General features: G+C 42.1%; 1 pseudogene; it reads left to right on the plus strand.

Moving 5' to 3' along the window:
• Positions 1-635: 635 nt before the first annotated feature.
• LOC134937097 (5S ribosomal RNA) lies at positions 636-754 on the plus strand (annotated as a pseudogene).
• Positions 755-16,557: the final 15,803 nt, after the last annotated feature.

The following is a 16,557-nucleotide window of genomic DNA, read 5'->3' on the forward strand; positions in this document are numbered from 1 at the left end:
AAACCAGCGGCTCCCCCTTTTCTTCCCATAGGGCCCAATATGCACTTCCCCACTTAACAGTGGAAAGCTGGTTAAGCTACACCTAGTGAGAGAGAGATATATAGCTACTCATATTTATTTATATATTTATATGTTTATATTTTCATGATCATTATGCTCAAATCTCTTTCCTTTTGGTGCATAACTACTGGGTAAGGGTGGAGATGGATTACTCCTCTCACAAAGGGACATTTGTATTTTGCAATTTCTATACATGCCTTAATTAAATATTTCTGACATTAATCTTACTATAGACACAACATACAGATATATTTTTCTGTCCTGATTTTTTCAGAAAGGGTAATTTTAAACCCTCCTACCCGAGTCTTTATTATTCCACCACTGTGGGCACCATCAAGCCCTCTCGCTGCCTAGGCTAATTGGGAGCATATTTTCTGTTTGATAGTATTTCTCTCAGGACTGCACAGTTAGCATCACTGTTTGAAGTCAGAATTACCACTGATCAGATTTCCCAGCAAAAAAACTTCACCATTGTCATCATTTATTTCTGATCATATAACTTAATATCCATACAATTTGTGATTGATCTTGGGTCCCAACATATTCGGAAAACGGTGCGCCTAGGAGACATACTTACCTACGGTCAGACCGCACTGAGTATGCCCAAACTCGTCTGATCTTGGAAGCCAAGCACTGCAGGGCCTGGTCAGTACCTGGATGGGGAACCACCAGGGAATACTAGGTACCATAGGTATTTTACTCTCCAACAGCCAAAGCTATCTAGGACTCATTATATCAATCTGATTACAGGTCTATAGTATTTGTCAGATTATATCGGAATCGACGTAGTGAACTCATTCATCCAAACTCCTATGTATGGAGGATATGCATAAATTTCCTTGTGGATGAGGGATCATTTATTTTCGCTTACCTATAATACAACTTTGCCCATAACAGGCACATTGGTGCTGGCAAACACTTATGCTTTTTCAAAACACTTATGCCAGCTCTCGCTTTTTCTTAAGTATATATCAATAAAAGTTAATTTTTAATAATTTCATCATTTCAATTTTTTCAAGTGTGCCCAGGAAAAGGCCTATAGTTTCCTTTTTTTGGTCCTTTGCTCTCTCCAAAGGTCCATACCTTTTTTCTTCATAGTTGTCATAACTATCTTCCTGGAGCACCACCAACTTGCTGAATTTATTATTACCAGTAGGCCTTCATGTTGGTTTAATATATCATAGCACTAAATTTACTAAATTGAAATTGTTATATCCTGTGCAGATTTATTTTCTTTTTGCTAAGCCTACTGGTGTGCGCCAGGATTCTCTTCTCATGCGGGTAAGAGAGCAATGACATGTCTTATTTGCTTGAGGAAGAATATTGGAAAGTCAATACCAACAGAACCATCCCATATCCCGCCGACAGACGGCCCTTTTCAGGTAATACAGATTGATTTCATACAGTTACCACCCTGCAGGAATTTAAAATATGTGTTAGTCTGTATTGATGTGTTTTCCAATTGGGTAGAAGCGTTCCCTGCTGCCACAAATACTGCTACATTCACTGCAAAGAAAATTGCGCAGGAATTTGTGTGCAGATATTGGATCCCTAGAATAATTGAAAGCGATAGGGGTACCCATTTTACAGGTGAAGTCTTTCAGGTTATGTGCCAACTGATGGGAATTAATAGCAAGCTGCACACTCCGTACCACCCACAGGCGAGTGCGAAGGTGGAGAGAGTAAACAGCACTATTAAGAACAAGTTGAGCAAAGTGATGGCTGAAACTGGATTGTTGGGGCCAGAAGCTTTGCCACTAGTATTGTACAGCATCAGAACCACTCCCAGGTCCCCACTTAACCTATCACCTTTTGAGATTCTTTTTGGTCGACAACCCCATGTAATGATAGACCCCCAGGATGATTTGAAATGCAATAACGAAGTGACTGTAAAATATTTGGTTAAGATGAGCCAGCAGCTGAGGAATCAAAACAAAAATCTAAAGCTGGTGATTCCTGACCTACCGAACAGTAATTGTCATGACATTGAACCTGGGGATTATGTAATGATTCGAAATTTTCTACGCTCAGGTTGCCTCATTGACAGGTGGGAAGGACTGTACCAAGTCTTACTAACCAGCACGACAGCATTAAAGGTTGCCGAAAGAGAGACTTGGGTCCACTCGTCCCACTGTAAGAAGGTCGCTGACCCAGAGAGAACCCGTGACAAAGAGCAGAGTGTAGAAAACATTGTATCACTGGAGTGTCTGTTCCGGGAAGGTAGAGAGACAGGACTGTTGTCACGGCACATGAGCGCGGAGAACAACAAGACCAAGAAGCGGTTGTCGCACCAGTTTTTCTTTTTTTATTATTTTCTCCATCTCCCACTACCCTCCTTCTCTCCTTCCCTTTTCCTCCCCCTTCTTGTTTCCTTTCTCTTCCCTTAACAAGATGGACTTACCCCAAGAGACTGCGTTCCGGGTTTTCCTGTTAACCCTGTTGTTGACCAGAACAGTCTGTTTCGGTGAGAGTACCAGAGAGGTCGAGAAAGGATCTGGAATGGGTTCTGATGGCGAGGAAGGATTTGTAGAATTCCAAGAGCAACACATCACTCGAGCAAAGGCGAGTATCAGAAAACAATCAGGTAGTCAGGGAACTAGGAGGCACTGTGAAGGGTTATTGGCTGAGGAAAATTGCATTTGTAAAAATTGTGAGAACATAGTTGAGGATGGGTGCATCCAGAGATGTCAGTCCAGCCTTAATATCAACATGGACCGTCATCCATTGAGTGACTACCACTCACTAGTGGGTAAGTTCTTAAACCAGAGAGAATGCTGGGTGTGTTCACAAGTACCTCAAGGTCAGAGCAAGTCAGGATTAGTAACGTACCCTTTAGCAATAGATGAGGTACTCGAATTACGGGGTGGGAGACCGGTGGACAAGAAATTTAATATTTCTAGGCCCCCTAGTTTGAAGCTCCACCAGTATCATGTAGATAGATCCTTAGTGTGTTTCAACATTTCCAATTCCCGAAAACCAGGAAATTGGGAGGTGACATGGAATAATCAAACCATGGCATTTTCGCACAGAGCTGATAGGATACCCGTAGACTCTGAACTTATACGCCAAATAGCCAACAGTGGAAAGTATTTTCGGAATAGGTATACTCAAGGAAGCAAGACCAAGCGGGTTGGAGAAGTATTACCAGGGTACTGTGCGCATATCATCCAGCCTGATACTTGTACTGAACAGATGAGAGAACTAGGGATTGGGTTTTTCACTTGGAAAGTTTGCAATATGGTAATGTCATATTCTGTCCCATATGTTCTCCCTGATGATGCCTATTTCATATGTGGGAGGAAGGCGTATAAGTGGCTTGCCCCAAACTCAGAGGGATTGTGTTATGTTGGAAGAGTGTTGCCAGAGGTCATGACCATAACCCATGATAAGATTAAAGACGTTCACCGCAGTGCTCAGGCTCCTTATACTCATACTCACTATGAACACATCGTCAAGACTAACCTCATAGATAGCACAGAGCACATAGCCTCTGATTTGATCCATGAATCCACCGGGATTCAATTCCTACTTGCGTTAGACATCACCCGTACTGCCAGAGGAATTATAAATTATAGGTATATCCATGCGCTAGCGAACTTGATAGATAATATCACTGAGATGTATGACGACACCTTCAGGTATACGGGTAGGGAGTTGCAAGCTTACAAAACGGAACTGATCCAGCACAGGATGGTCCTTAATTATATCACAGCTGTGACGGGTGGGTACTGTGTCACTTTGGCAACTCAATATGGTGTGAAGTGCTGCACGTATATTACAAACAGCACTGATGACCCAACCGAGATCATCGATCAAAAGATGGACGATATCTTGCAGTTGAAGTGGGAGTTCCGAAGGAGACACAACCTTACCCTGACTGCTGTGAGTAATGAACTGACCGGCTGGGTCTCATGGTTGAACCCACGAAATTGGTTCTCAGGATTAGGAGAATGGGCTCAAAATGTTATTATGAGTGTAGGAAAGTTTCTCCTTTGTATCCTGGGAGTCGTCATAATTATTGGCTTGATATTTAGGTGTGTTCGAATTTTAACGCGGCGCAAGCACAGCACATAATTGATGAGTTTAAGGAGCGGGGACATTGTTACAGCAGCAGATTTAATTTACGACCCATCCATAGAGACAATGTTATGATAAGGATTGCAAATGAATTCCATGGCCCGTTTCTTTCACCCGTTTTTCCTTTGTCTCCCCCTTGGCCCAGATACACCGTTCCGGAAAAGACATCGACTACACCCAAGAATGATTACGAAAATGTTATGTGAATGTATTTTAGATATGTGTCTTATCTTCATCTCTACAACCTTCAGTTAGTGACACACATAGTCGACAGGTGATATCCACATATACTAGCACTCACATATGTTCCCCCTCCATGTATCATCAACTAAATGTGCACTCCATTTGTTGGAACAAGAAGCCGAAAAGAGCTCGGTAGTGTTTGTTGGCCCACTTACAGACCCTTAATACGGGATAAGAAGGATTTAATGTATACTTCGCAATACCTCGAAGCTTATCTAGAACATATAGGGCACGATGATACATGCCCCTCAGACATGCTTTTACTATCCCACTAGCTCATACATTTCCCGCCTACACCTCTCCTCCTACCATCCAATCATCTGTAGATATTGTATTGTATATTTTTCTGTTTAATGTTAAGATAGTGGCAGTTATTGTTAAATGCCAAAGGGTGGACTGTCAAAGTCGAAAAATATTCCAGTACATACACCACGTACTAACAACACACACATGCCCGCTGCGCGTGCACTTGTTCCACTGTGCGTGCACATATCCGCAATTTGCGTATGGTCGCTCCCGCGGTCCTGCGCGTGGTATGGGTATTTACGGTGGAGTTTGTGAGCGCATAGAGGGTTATCAACACATTACATATTTAATCCAAATAGTGCACATTGTACACATAGCCCCCCTGCACCACATCAGCAAGTATCAACAGTTTAAATGATTCCAGTACTAAGGGATTCACCTTTGCATGATACGAAGGGACAGACTAAGGTTATAAGGTGATGTCTAGTATCCAGCTGTAGGGTATTTTAAGGGTAACATTCCGGTGTTGGTTAGAGGAAGATCGCATGTTCCTGCGTATAGTTATGTACAGAAGTAGAATATAGATATAAACTGTATTTACTGTATATTATGTATGCGGCAGGAATCCAGAGGAGACCACCCACAAGAGCAGTTGAGAAAGACATCACCCACCTTTTCAAATCAACCTATGACCTCTCCTGTAATGTAAAGATGCATCTCTGTGTCCAATGGACAAAGGGATTACAGTATCCATTGTATTGCTTTTGGAAGTAATGTATAAAAAGCCTGTTGCTGCCTGGCAGGTCAGAAGACTCTTAACGCTATCTACCTGATTAGCGGAGGACTGGACCAGGTTGCGCAAGCGAATATTCTCACGTATGTACATTGACTGTAGCCATTTTACTCTGTTGTATTGTAGTGTATAAATTGTATTGTTATCCCCTTTCAGATATATACGCTGAGGTGTCGGAGCCAAGTGTTTAAACTACAAATCGGTGTTGTGTCCTATTTTCCCTGCTAGGGTTTAAAGCATATTACATTACCAAACTGTATAAGGTTTAAGAGTGTATTGATAAGGTGTGTACGACTACGCACTGCGGGTACTTTGTACCGTCAGCGCTGCATAAGGTTTAAGGTGTAACATCATTGCAGTGCTTTGCTGCATAAGGTTTAGAGTGTAATAATACCATTGCATTGCATTACGAATAAGGTTTAAAGTATATCCAGAGTGTGCGCGCTGTGTGTACTTTGTACCCCCAGCGCGGCGTTTGTACGCTAAGTCCGTACAAGGTACGGGACTCTTTACGCAAATAGCGTATGAAGTACGTAGCGTGCGTATTAAGTCTAGCGGCCGCAGCGGCTCCATGGTAAAAGTGTGTTTAAAGGTATAGCTTTATGGTTTAAGATAATATCGACATTATCAATTTCTTATTGCCTCAAATTACTGCGATAAGAAATTACAATGATCAGGTCTGATGATTGATTAATATGCCCCCAATAACTAACTTTTTGTCAACTATTTTATATTTTAAATAGATATTTAAAATTTTCATATGGAGTGTCCAGTGAAAAAATATATATTTTACTTAATTTGGGTTTCTTTTAGAAAAATCCATCTTGGTCTCAGTAACCAGGGGTCCTACAGCCACCAGCAAACCGTGCCTTCAGGCTACATCTAAAACTCATTTTCAATTATACTTTGGCAGCGAGTAGAGTGGGAACAAATTCAATTCTCTCACACAACATGCACTGAAAGATTACATAGCAGAAAGTGAGTGAACTTAAATCCTAAAACTACAGTGGCCTGATTAACAAAGACCTTGCAGTGATATAACTTAGATCTGGATTTAGCCAGACATCCTACAGACGGTGCTGACACAACAATTCTATGCCGTTCTATGGCATTTTTCATCCAGTTCTGTTGCATGTGGCTCAATATCATAATGGAAATAAAGGAAGTAATACATTTTAGAAAATTGCTCTCCTTCTGTGTCTAAGAACAATGCAATGGTACAAAATTATTACATAGAAACATAGAATGTGGATGAACCTGATTGGCCCGTATAATTTCCCCATTTTACTTATTAATGGCTTATTCCCTGGATTGACCCGCATGCTTAAATTCCTTTAATGCTGTTTTACAATAATAACTTTGGGAGATTTGTTTCCATTATGTAATCCTCTTTCATTAAACAGTAGTAATATATTCCAACATTACTCCTAAGTTTTTGGCCCTACCAGCTTCCCACAGTGTCTCTTTTATTGGCGATGAACTTATTAAGGAAAAGAACTATGTTGGACCTCTTTGAAACCTGTAATAAATCTTGGAGTTATTTTTGTATAATGCCCGGTTTTTCTCTTATTCATTAATACTGAGGTTTCAAAAGCGGTCCTCAGGGCACCCCAACGGTCCAGGTTTTAAGCATATCCATGGCTCAGCAGAGATGATTAAATCAAAATGACTGAGGTACTAATTAAGTCACCTGTGGCCAAGCAAGGATATACTTAAAACCTGGACCGTTGGGGTGCTTTGAGGGCCGCGTTTGAGAACCTCTGCATTAATATACTGTTGATAGCTAGGTCATGGCTGGTACAAGAAAGGGGGGCCCATGTGCAGTCTCCATGTGGGCCCCCCATCTCTTGCCAGTTTGTGTCAACCAGCAGGCTCTTGAACTGTGTCAGAGTCTACTGTTCATGCATCAATCTCTAAGAAAAAGGAGCAGTGGCCATTATTTCAGTGATTTCTGTAGAGCACATGAGCAGATCTAAAAAAACATGGCATCTGCGCTATGGGGCTAATTCACACTGGATCGCTGCAGCGACAGCGATCACAGTCTGAATATTTTTGAGGAGTGCGCGTGCGCATGGCTGCACTGCACGTGCGCACCCCGGGAGCCCATTGAGATGCTATGAGCATCTCTGGGCTGCGATCGCCTCTGCCTGATTGACAGGCAGAGGCGGTCGCAGAGCGGGAATGCCAACGGTATTGGCGGGACGCGGTCTGGACAATGGAGGCGTGTCTGCACCGTTGGGTGAGCGGGCCGCGGTGGCTGTGTGATGTCAAATGCAGCCACTGTGACCCGGGATACGGCAGATAGCAAGCTCCCTGCCAGAGCGCAGGAGCTGCGCTGGCAGGGAGCTACTCGTCAGCTACAAAAGCGTCGCCGCCGTGTGATGCTTTTGTACCTATGCGGTGGGGGGGGCCAGGGACTGACATGCGGGGCGGACTAACCCTTTGCTGGGTGTTCCCACGCATGTCAGAGTAACTGATCGTATATGTTCTAAATTTAGCACGTCTACGATCATCTCTGAATTACCCCCTATATTCCCACTGATATCTGCGACACCAATGAGAAGGCAAGTATCATGAATGGGTGCAGTGTCTGGGCCTGGATTCACAATACACTAATCAAGACTACTCAATGGCTATTTCTTATCACTTTACTCATGCAGCCAAGTACTATGCCATCTTTTTTGTGGTCTGGCTGAACTGTTTTGCACATATGTTATTCTGAAATAATTGCTCATTTACTTCACCTCTATGCTTTAGCTCAGTAGTTCCCAAACTTTTGGGAATTCTAGGCAAAAGTATCCTATTGAGAAATTGTACAAAAATTATTAAATTAAGTAAATTGTGCTTACATGTCATCCCTATGTTCGGTTGGGTTCAGTATGATTTACTGATGGACGGGATGCCTGTAGTCAGAATCCCGACAGCGGCATCCCGTCCATCAGAATCCTGACAGCCCCCTCTAAAGTCTCCTAACCCTCCCCTGCCCACTACCCTAACCCTCCCTTTTGGGCTCTACACCTAACCCTCCCGGGTTGTGCCTACCCCTAAGCCTCCTGGGTGGTGCCTAACCCTAACCCTTGTAAATGCCAAATTGCTTTCTAACAAATATTTAAAATGCTAAATCTAATATATTCTGCGGACGCCAGGTGCATCTTATTACCATATATAATAAAAGTGCGCTGTTCGTCGCAAAACACTACATCCCTTAAGAGAAAACAATACACGCACACATTGAGTTCCAAAGCTCATCTATGTATATATTTGTTATTAAAAGGATATGTATTCAATATATCACAATGTACAGTATATATATATATAGTTACATGGTTACAATTTATACAGTAAGCAGTTAATACAAACTAAATCAAATACATACATGGCCAGCAATACAATTACCATATTTTGCTCAATGCTTTCTATGCTCCAGTTCCTCCATCTTTAGCTGTGTCTCAACTCCAGCTAACAGAAGCAAAATATTACCAACACTCCATCTCGCTCAGGACCCAGGGGAAAGAGAACAGAGAGCTCTCTTGTGTCTGCAATCAGCTATATACTATGTAGTTTGGAGGAGTGCACAGACTAGTCTAGGGGAGGGAACTTTCTCATTCATGATGAGTCACTGGTCAATTCATATGCAAACAAGGTTCAGCCTTGATTGACTTAATAACAGGCATTAAATTGATATACACATTAATCTGGTTGCTTTAATACCAAATACGACATGTCCATCTTGCTTCGTTCCAATAATACACATACATGACGTTACTCCATTAAATACATTTAAAACATTATGATGTCTGGCGCTTGATATGTTACAATTATGTGCTGTATAAAATAACTGTCGAATCTATCTCTGTGGCATGTCTGTGTAAATACGTATATGTTACCATATATTGCTGTGCTCTCTGCGCGTATTTGCAAGCATAGCGACTGATATGTGTGAAGTCTGTATGTTCTCTCTATGTAATATTTTTTTTTGCTTCGACACCCTCCTTTCCCCATTGCCTAAACCTAACCCTCCCCGCTTGATGCCGAACCCTAACCTCCCATTCTATGTGCCTAAACCTAACCCTCCCTACCCTGTCCCTAACCCTAACCTTCCTGGCCCTGCATCCTAACCCTAACCCCCCTTCTCCTGCCTAAACCTAACCTCCACCTACCCCCCCCCCCCAGCAGGACGCCAGCGGGTCCCGCTGTCATGGCGATCGAGATGCTGACTGTTGGTATGGTGATGCCGGTATACCGTACAGCATCAGTATCTAGATGCCGGGATTGAGTCCCCCGTCGGGATCCAGGCTTTGGTATATCGATCGCCAGGATCCTGTCCATCAGGAAGATAACTGCTTCCCATTCAGTTATGTGGTGGTGTACAGGGTTTCAATTCTGTTTGCTCATATATTTTAAGATTTTCAGCCACCAGGTGTGGTTTTACCTGTCACATGGACCAAAAATACTTTGATTTGTTCCTGGACCACCAACCCATGGACCCACTGCAAGTGGCCTGAGGCATTCAGTTTGGGACCCATGGCTTTCACCAATCATCAGGTACCAAAATTAGCTAAAACGTTTCTCCGTTTAGTCATCTTGAGGTGTTACCTCCTTTAGCAGAGAATGTCACCATCAATGCACCCCTACATCCATGTGAAACACATCAGGGCATTTTATTCATCCAGAGAGAGTAAGCTGGAGTGGTCGCTGGAAACTGGGGAAGTCTATCAACCACACCTCTCTGAGAACTCCAGGTCTTAAGATACCACTGCCTCAATACATTTAGCTAAAATAACCAATGTGAGAAATATGCCCTTTCGCTTATTTGAAAAGCAGCTGTAGAATTAAATTGAGTCATGCAGAAAAAAGCAATTGAAAAAGAGACAAGAAAAACCTACGTTTATATATTTTCACTTTCCAAGCTCGCAGTTGATCTGCAGACTGCTGATGACAGCAATAGTGCCAGATATCTTAGTATACCTGCAGGAAGCTATTTCACTCCACACAACCCATTTTTTGGTCAAACTGAAATACAGTTTTAATAGAAAGCATGCAATTATGAGGTTATTTTTCTTTAGGGAAAATCCATACAAGATCTTCTTAAACAAAACATTGTATTATATTGGCTTGTATTGTTTAATGAATATTTACAGAGAAAAAATGTGGTACTGGGAAAAAATAGCATCTAAAGAAATATTGTCTTAATTATTTCAGATAAAACCTTCTGGTGCTGGAAATACTTGTCTTATATTATATATGACACTCTCCTTGCATGCTGCTTTTTCCTCAAGTATTATTATTGAATAACATAGTTAAGGCAAATGATCACCTATAGGTTTCTGTATTCCACAGTAAAAAAAGCAATCCTCTTGCCAATGAGAGTAAACTGTTGTGTAATACCTCACCACAGATGTCAGATAAATAATTTTACTAAGAAAATCATTCAAAGGTTTGTCATCGCACCTAGCCATATATCTGTGATAATCCATCCCTCATATCAAGGGACTGACATGGATCCATAAATAAATAGCCAAGAAGCAAGTAAATGTGTACTCCAGCAGCGTTTTTTATCTGTATACATAAAATAGGTAAAAACACAACCAGAGCTAATTATTTTGGTTGTTATATAGAATAATATTCTGTGTTCTCAGTAGGTTTACTGTAATGGTCACTTCATTAGGAGTCAGCAAAGGCTGTGGTTATAGAACTAAGGTATACTGGGGGAGACTGGAGATTGGAGAGAGATGAATTACCAACCAATCAGCTGCCAAATGCGATGTTGCAGGCTGTGTTTGAAAAATAACAGGAGCAGATTGGTTGGTACTTACAGTATCTCTCTCCAAGCTTTGATAAATCTCTACTCATATGTGTATTTCATATTTATGAAACTATGAATAGATATTTGCTGCATGGACTTTTTTGTGTCTTTATATTTTTTCTGTGTTTTCATGTTTTGCCGCTTATCGCGCTCTAATGTAGGTTGGTACATTTTGTAAAACTGGACAAACTGTGTGAAGGCTAGAGGGTACATTTACTAAAATGGGAGTTATATTTAAGAAGGGATGTTGCCCATAGCAACCAATCAGATTCTACTTCTCATTTATCTAGCACCTTCTAGATTATAATAACTGGAATCGGAGTGGTTGCTATGGGCAACACCCCAACTTATATAGAACTCCCATCTTAGTAAATTTACCCCTAGCTGTCCATTTAACCCTTTATTCATGACCATTTTTAGAGCCTGCAAAGATGCTGCTGCTAATGAGCCACTAACCTCATAGCTCATAGAGGTCTGTGTGTTCTAGTTGGTCTGCAATTGCTCCAGTGGAGAGCTGAGAGAACTTTAAAGGGAACCAGGAGAATCGTCAAAAGAATATTATTACAGTTCTATTTAATTATTTTTATATAAACTTTAGATCTTTACTAGTGATCCGAACCCCCCCGAACTTCAGCTTTTTTACACGGGTCCGAGGCAGGTTCGAACCTTCCCGCCTTGCTCGGTTAACCCGAGCGCGCCCGAACGTCATCATCCCGCGGTCGGATTCTCGCGAGATTCGTATTCTATATAAGGAGCCGCGCGTCGCCGCCATTTTCACTCGTGCATTGGAAATGTTAGTGAGAGGACGTGGCTGGCGTCCTCTCTGTTTTTTTCATGTGGCTGCAAATATCTGTGCTTACTGCTTTATTGTGGGGACTGGGGAGCAGCAGTATTATATAGGAGGAGTACAGTGCAGAGTTTTGCTGACCAGTGACCACCAGTATTATACGTTCTCTGCCTGAAAAATCCTCCATATCTGTGCTCAGTGTGCTGCATATATCTGTGCTCACACTGCTTTATTGTGGGCACTGGGGAGCAGCAGTATTATATAGGAGGAGTACAGTGCAGAGTTCTGCTGATCAGTGACCAGTGGCGGATCTTGCCACGGGCAAGCAGGACTTTTGCCCGGGGCGCCGCCATCCGGAGGGCGCCGCACCATGGCAAGATCCGCCACTGTGCAGAGTTCCCCCCAGCAGTGCCCCCGCGCTGTGCCTCCCCCGCTGTGAGAAGGGAACCAGACGCTACGCGTCTAGTTTCCCTTCATGGAGAGGACCTTTGCTGTGCAGTGCGCGATGACGTCATCGGGCACCGCACAGCATTGTAGCACAGACGCTAAGGGTCATAATTGACCTCTAGTGCCCATGCTGTGCTATGGGGGAGACGTCATGACTGACGTCTATCCCATAGATCCGAGGAGAAGTGTGGCGCCGGGGGGAGGTCTGCATGTCTGGAATCAGGAGCGGGGTATAGTAAGTATACTTTGTTTGTTTGTTTTTTAATTTCCTTTCAGCGGCGCTACAAATGGGGGCGTAACTGACCACGCCCCTGCATTAAGCCACGCCCCAATATTTTGCCCGGGGCGCCACAAGGGCAAGAACCGGCCCTGTCAGTGACCACCAGTATTATACGTTCTCTGCCTGAAAAACGCTCCATATCTGTGCTCGGTGTGCTGCATATATCTGTGCTCACACTGATTTATTGTGGGGACTGGGGAGCAGCAGTATTATATAAGAGGAGTACAGTGCAGAGTTTTGCTGATCAGAGACCACCAGTATTATACGTTCTCTGCCTGAAAAACGCTCCATATCTGTGCTCAGTGTGCTGCATATATCTGTGCTCACACTGCTTTATTGTGGGGACAGGGGAGCAGCAGTATTATATAGGAGGAGTACAGTGCAGAGTTTTGCTGATCAGTGACCACCAGTATTATACGTTCTCTGCCTGAAAAACGCTCCATATCTGTGCTCAGTGTGCTGCAGTGCATATATCTGTGCTCACACTGCTTTATTGTGGGGACTGGGGACCAGCAGTATTATATAGGAGGAGTACAGTGCAGAGTTTTGCTGACCAGTGACCACCAGTATTATACGTTCTATGCCTGAAAAACGCTCCATATCTGTGCTGCATTGTAGTATATATACTATAGTAGGAGTACAGTGCATAATTTTGCTGACCACCAGTATATAATATATAGCAGTACGGTACAGTAGGCCACTGCTCTACCTACCTCTGTGTCGTCAAGTATACTATCCATCCATACCTGTGGTGCATTCCAGTTTTGCACAGTTTGCTGACCACCAATATATAATATATAGCAGTACGGTACAGTAGGTCACTGCTCTACCTACCTCTGTGTCGTCAAGTATACTATCCATCCATAATAGATGACCACCAATATATAATATATAGCAGTACGGTACAGTAGGCCACTGCTCTACCTACCTCTGTGTCGTCAAGTATACTATCCATCCATACCTGTGGTGCATTTCAGTTTTGCACAGTTTGCTGACCACCAGTATATAATATATAGCAGTATGGTACAGTAGGCCACTGCTCTACCTACCTCTGTGTCGTCAAGTATACTATCCATCCATACCTGTGGTGCATTTCAGTTTTGCACAGTATATATAGTAGTAGGCCATTGCTATTGATACTGGCATATAATTCCACACATTAAAAAATGGAGGACAAAAATGTGGAGGGTAAAATAGGGAAAGATCAAGATCCACTTCCACCTCGTGTTGAAGCTGCTGACACTAGTCATGGCCGAGACGAGGAAATGCCATCAACATCGTCTGCCAAGGTCGATGCCCAATGTCATAGTAGAGAGCATGTAAAATCCAAAAAAATAAAGCTCAGTAAAATGACCCAAAAATCTAAATCAAAATCGTCTGAGGAGAAGCGTAAACTTGCCAATGTGCCATTTACGACACAGAGTGGCAAGGAACGGCTGACGGCCTGGCCTATGTTCATGGCTAGTGGTTCAGCTTCACATGAGGATGGAAGCACTCATCCTCCTGCTAGAAAACTTAAAAGAGTTAAGATGGCAAAAGCACAGCAAAGAACTGTGCGTTCTTCTAAATCACAAATCCCCAAGGAGAGTCCAATTGTGTTGGCCACTTGTGTCGCTTAGCTTAGTCACACAGCGACCTTGGTGCACCTCTTTTTTTCTTTGCATCATGTGCTGTTTGGGGACAATTTTTTTTGAAGTGCCATCCTGTCTGACACTGCAGTGCCACTCCTAGATGGGCCAGGTGTTTGTGTCGGCCACTTGTGTCGCTTAGCTTAGTCACACAGCGACCTTGGTGCACCTCTTTTTTTCTTTGCATGATGTGCTGTTTGGGGACTATTTTTTTTGAAGTGCCATCCTGTCTGACACTGCAGTGCCACTCCTAGATGGGCCAGGTGTTTGTGTCGGCCACTTGTGTCGCTTAGCTTAGCCATCCAGCGACCTCTGTGCAAATTTTAGGACTAAAAATAATATTGTGAGGTGTGAGGTGTTCAGAATAGACTGAAAATGAGTGGAAATTATGGTTATTGAGGTTAATAATACTATGGGATCAAAATGACCCCCAAATTCTATGATTTAAGCTGTTTTTGAGGGTTTTTTGTAAAAAAACACCCGAATCCAAAACACACCCGAATCCGACAAAAATTTTTCAGGGAGGTTTTGCCAAAACGCGTCCGAATCCAAAACATGGCCGCGGAACCGAATCCAAAACCAAAACACAAAACCCTAAAAATTTCCAGTGCACAACACTAATCTTTACCATGCTTCTTTTCTGTTCTGAACTTCATGTTTTATATTCCTAGGTAGGCAGAAGCCCATCTCATTTCACAACTGCATCCTTCTATAACCTACGCTTGACCTGTAAGGGTTATAATTCATACAAAGTCAATTCCTGATCACCAATGCACTATTGTTCCTGACTGTTTGTTCATATAATTCCAAAAGCCTGATTAAATTAAACAGCACACAAGAACCCTTCTGGTGTTATTATTAAGCAATTGAAACAAAGTGACATAGTCCCAAGATTATATACAATATGTCTCATTATGCAGGAGTTAAAAGTTCCTCTTTGTAGTGTTGTCAGACAACATTACTACTGTTTGTGAGCATTAACGTGGCATTGAGTATTGTACTTCTTCACTTCTGATTCCAGTTTTCTCCCATAACCTCTGGGGTTCATGTACTGAAATCTTCCTGTAAGCAGTAATGCAATACTGAAAAGTTCAAACAGCATTCGGTCTGAAATGAATCTTCTATTGCTTTCATTTTACATAGAACTGTTTGATGTATTTAATAAAGAACATTTTCGAATAGTTTAATTATATATAGATATGTATTACATTATCAATTCTTAGACATTGTAGACTATACTTTCAGAATATTTCTTCATTCTATACCAATTTCCGTTAAATCACTGCTACTTATAACTGTAACAGAACTATCTATATCTATCAGTATAGTTTCAGTACTATAATCCTAATAAATAGTTGTTTAAGGTTAATATATACTATAATACATGCTGTCATATTTAAGACTAATACTATATGTTCTTGGTGGACCAGGGGGTAAATTTACTAAGGTGGGAGATTTTTAGAACTGGTGATGTTGCCCACGGCAACCAATCAGATTCTACTTAATATTTATCTAGCTGCTTCTAGCAGATAATAGATATAATCTGATTGGTTGCTATGGGCAACATCACCAGTTCTAAAAATCTCCCACCTTAGTAAATTTACCCCCAGGTCTTGTTTCGGAACTGTGTAAAATGCCATAAACCAGTCATTGGACAAAATGCAGATAACTAATGTCAGTTTCACACAAAGTTCTAAAAGTCACTTATAGTCAAGGGTGTAGCTACCATAGGTGCAGGCAGTGCAGCTGCTATGGGGCTCAGAGCTGAGAGGGACCCACCTTCCCTGTCAAATTTACATGTGTTATATACATTTTTGCCATTGGGTGGTACGTAAGGATCCTTTCAAACATTTTCCTTGGGGTCTGCAATATATCTTGGTATGCCCCTGGACTTGCTCATTGTAGTGTGGTATAAAATGAACTAGAGGACATTTTAATGTTATATAATATGAACCAGGGCACTGTAATGAGGCACAATATGAGGCACTACAGTATATATCGTAATGTGAAATGAAGGTACTGTGTGGCATAATGTGTACTGGCAGCTCTGAAATGTGACATAGGGTGAACTTAAGCACTACTGCGATTCATAAAAGAAACTAGGGCACTACTATGGGGCATAACATTAAATAAGGCTCTACTATGGGTCAGAAAATGAACTAGGGCACTATTATAGGGCATAAAATTAAC

The sequence above is a fragment of the Pseudophryne corroboree genome, chromosome 6, assembly GCF_028390025.1.
Source record: "Pseudophryne corroboree isolate aPseCor3 chromosome 6, aPseCor3.hap2, whole genome shotgun sequence".
Taxonomy (NCBI): domain Eukaryota; kingdom Metazoa; phylum Chordata; class Amphibia; order Anura; family Myobatrachidae; genus Pseudophryne; species Pseudophryne corroboree.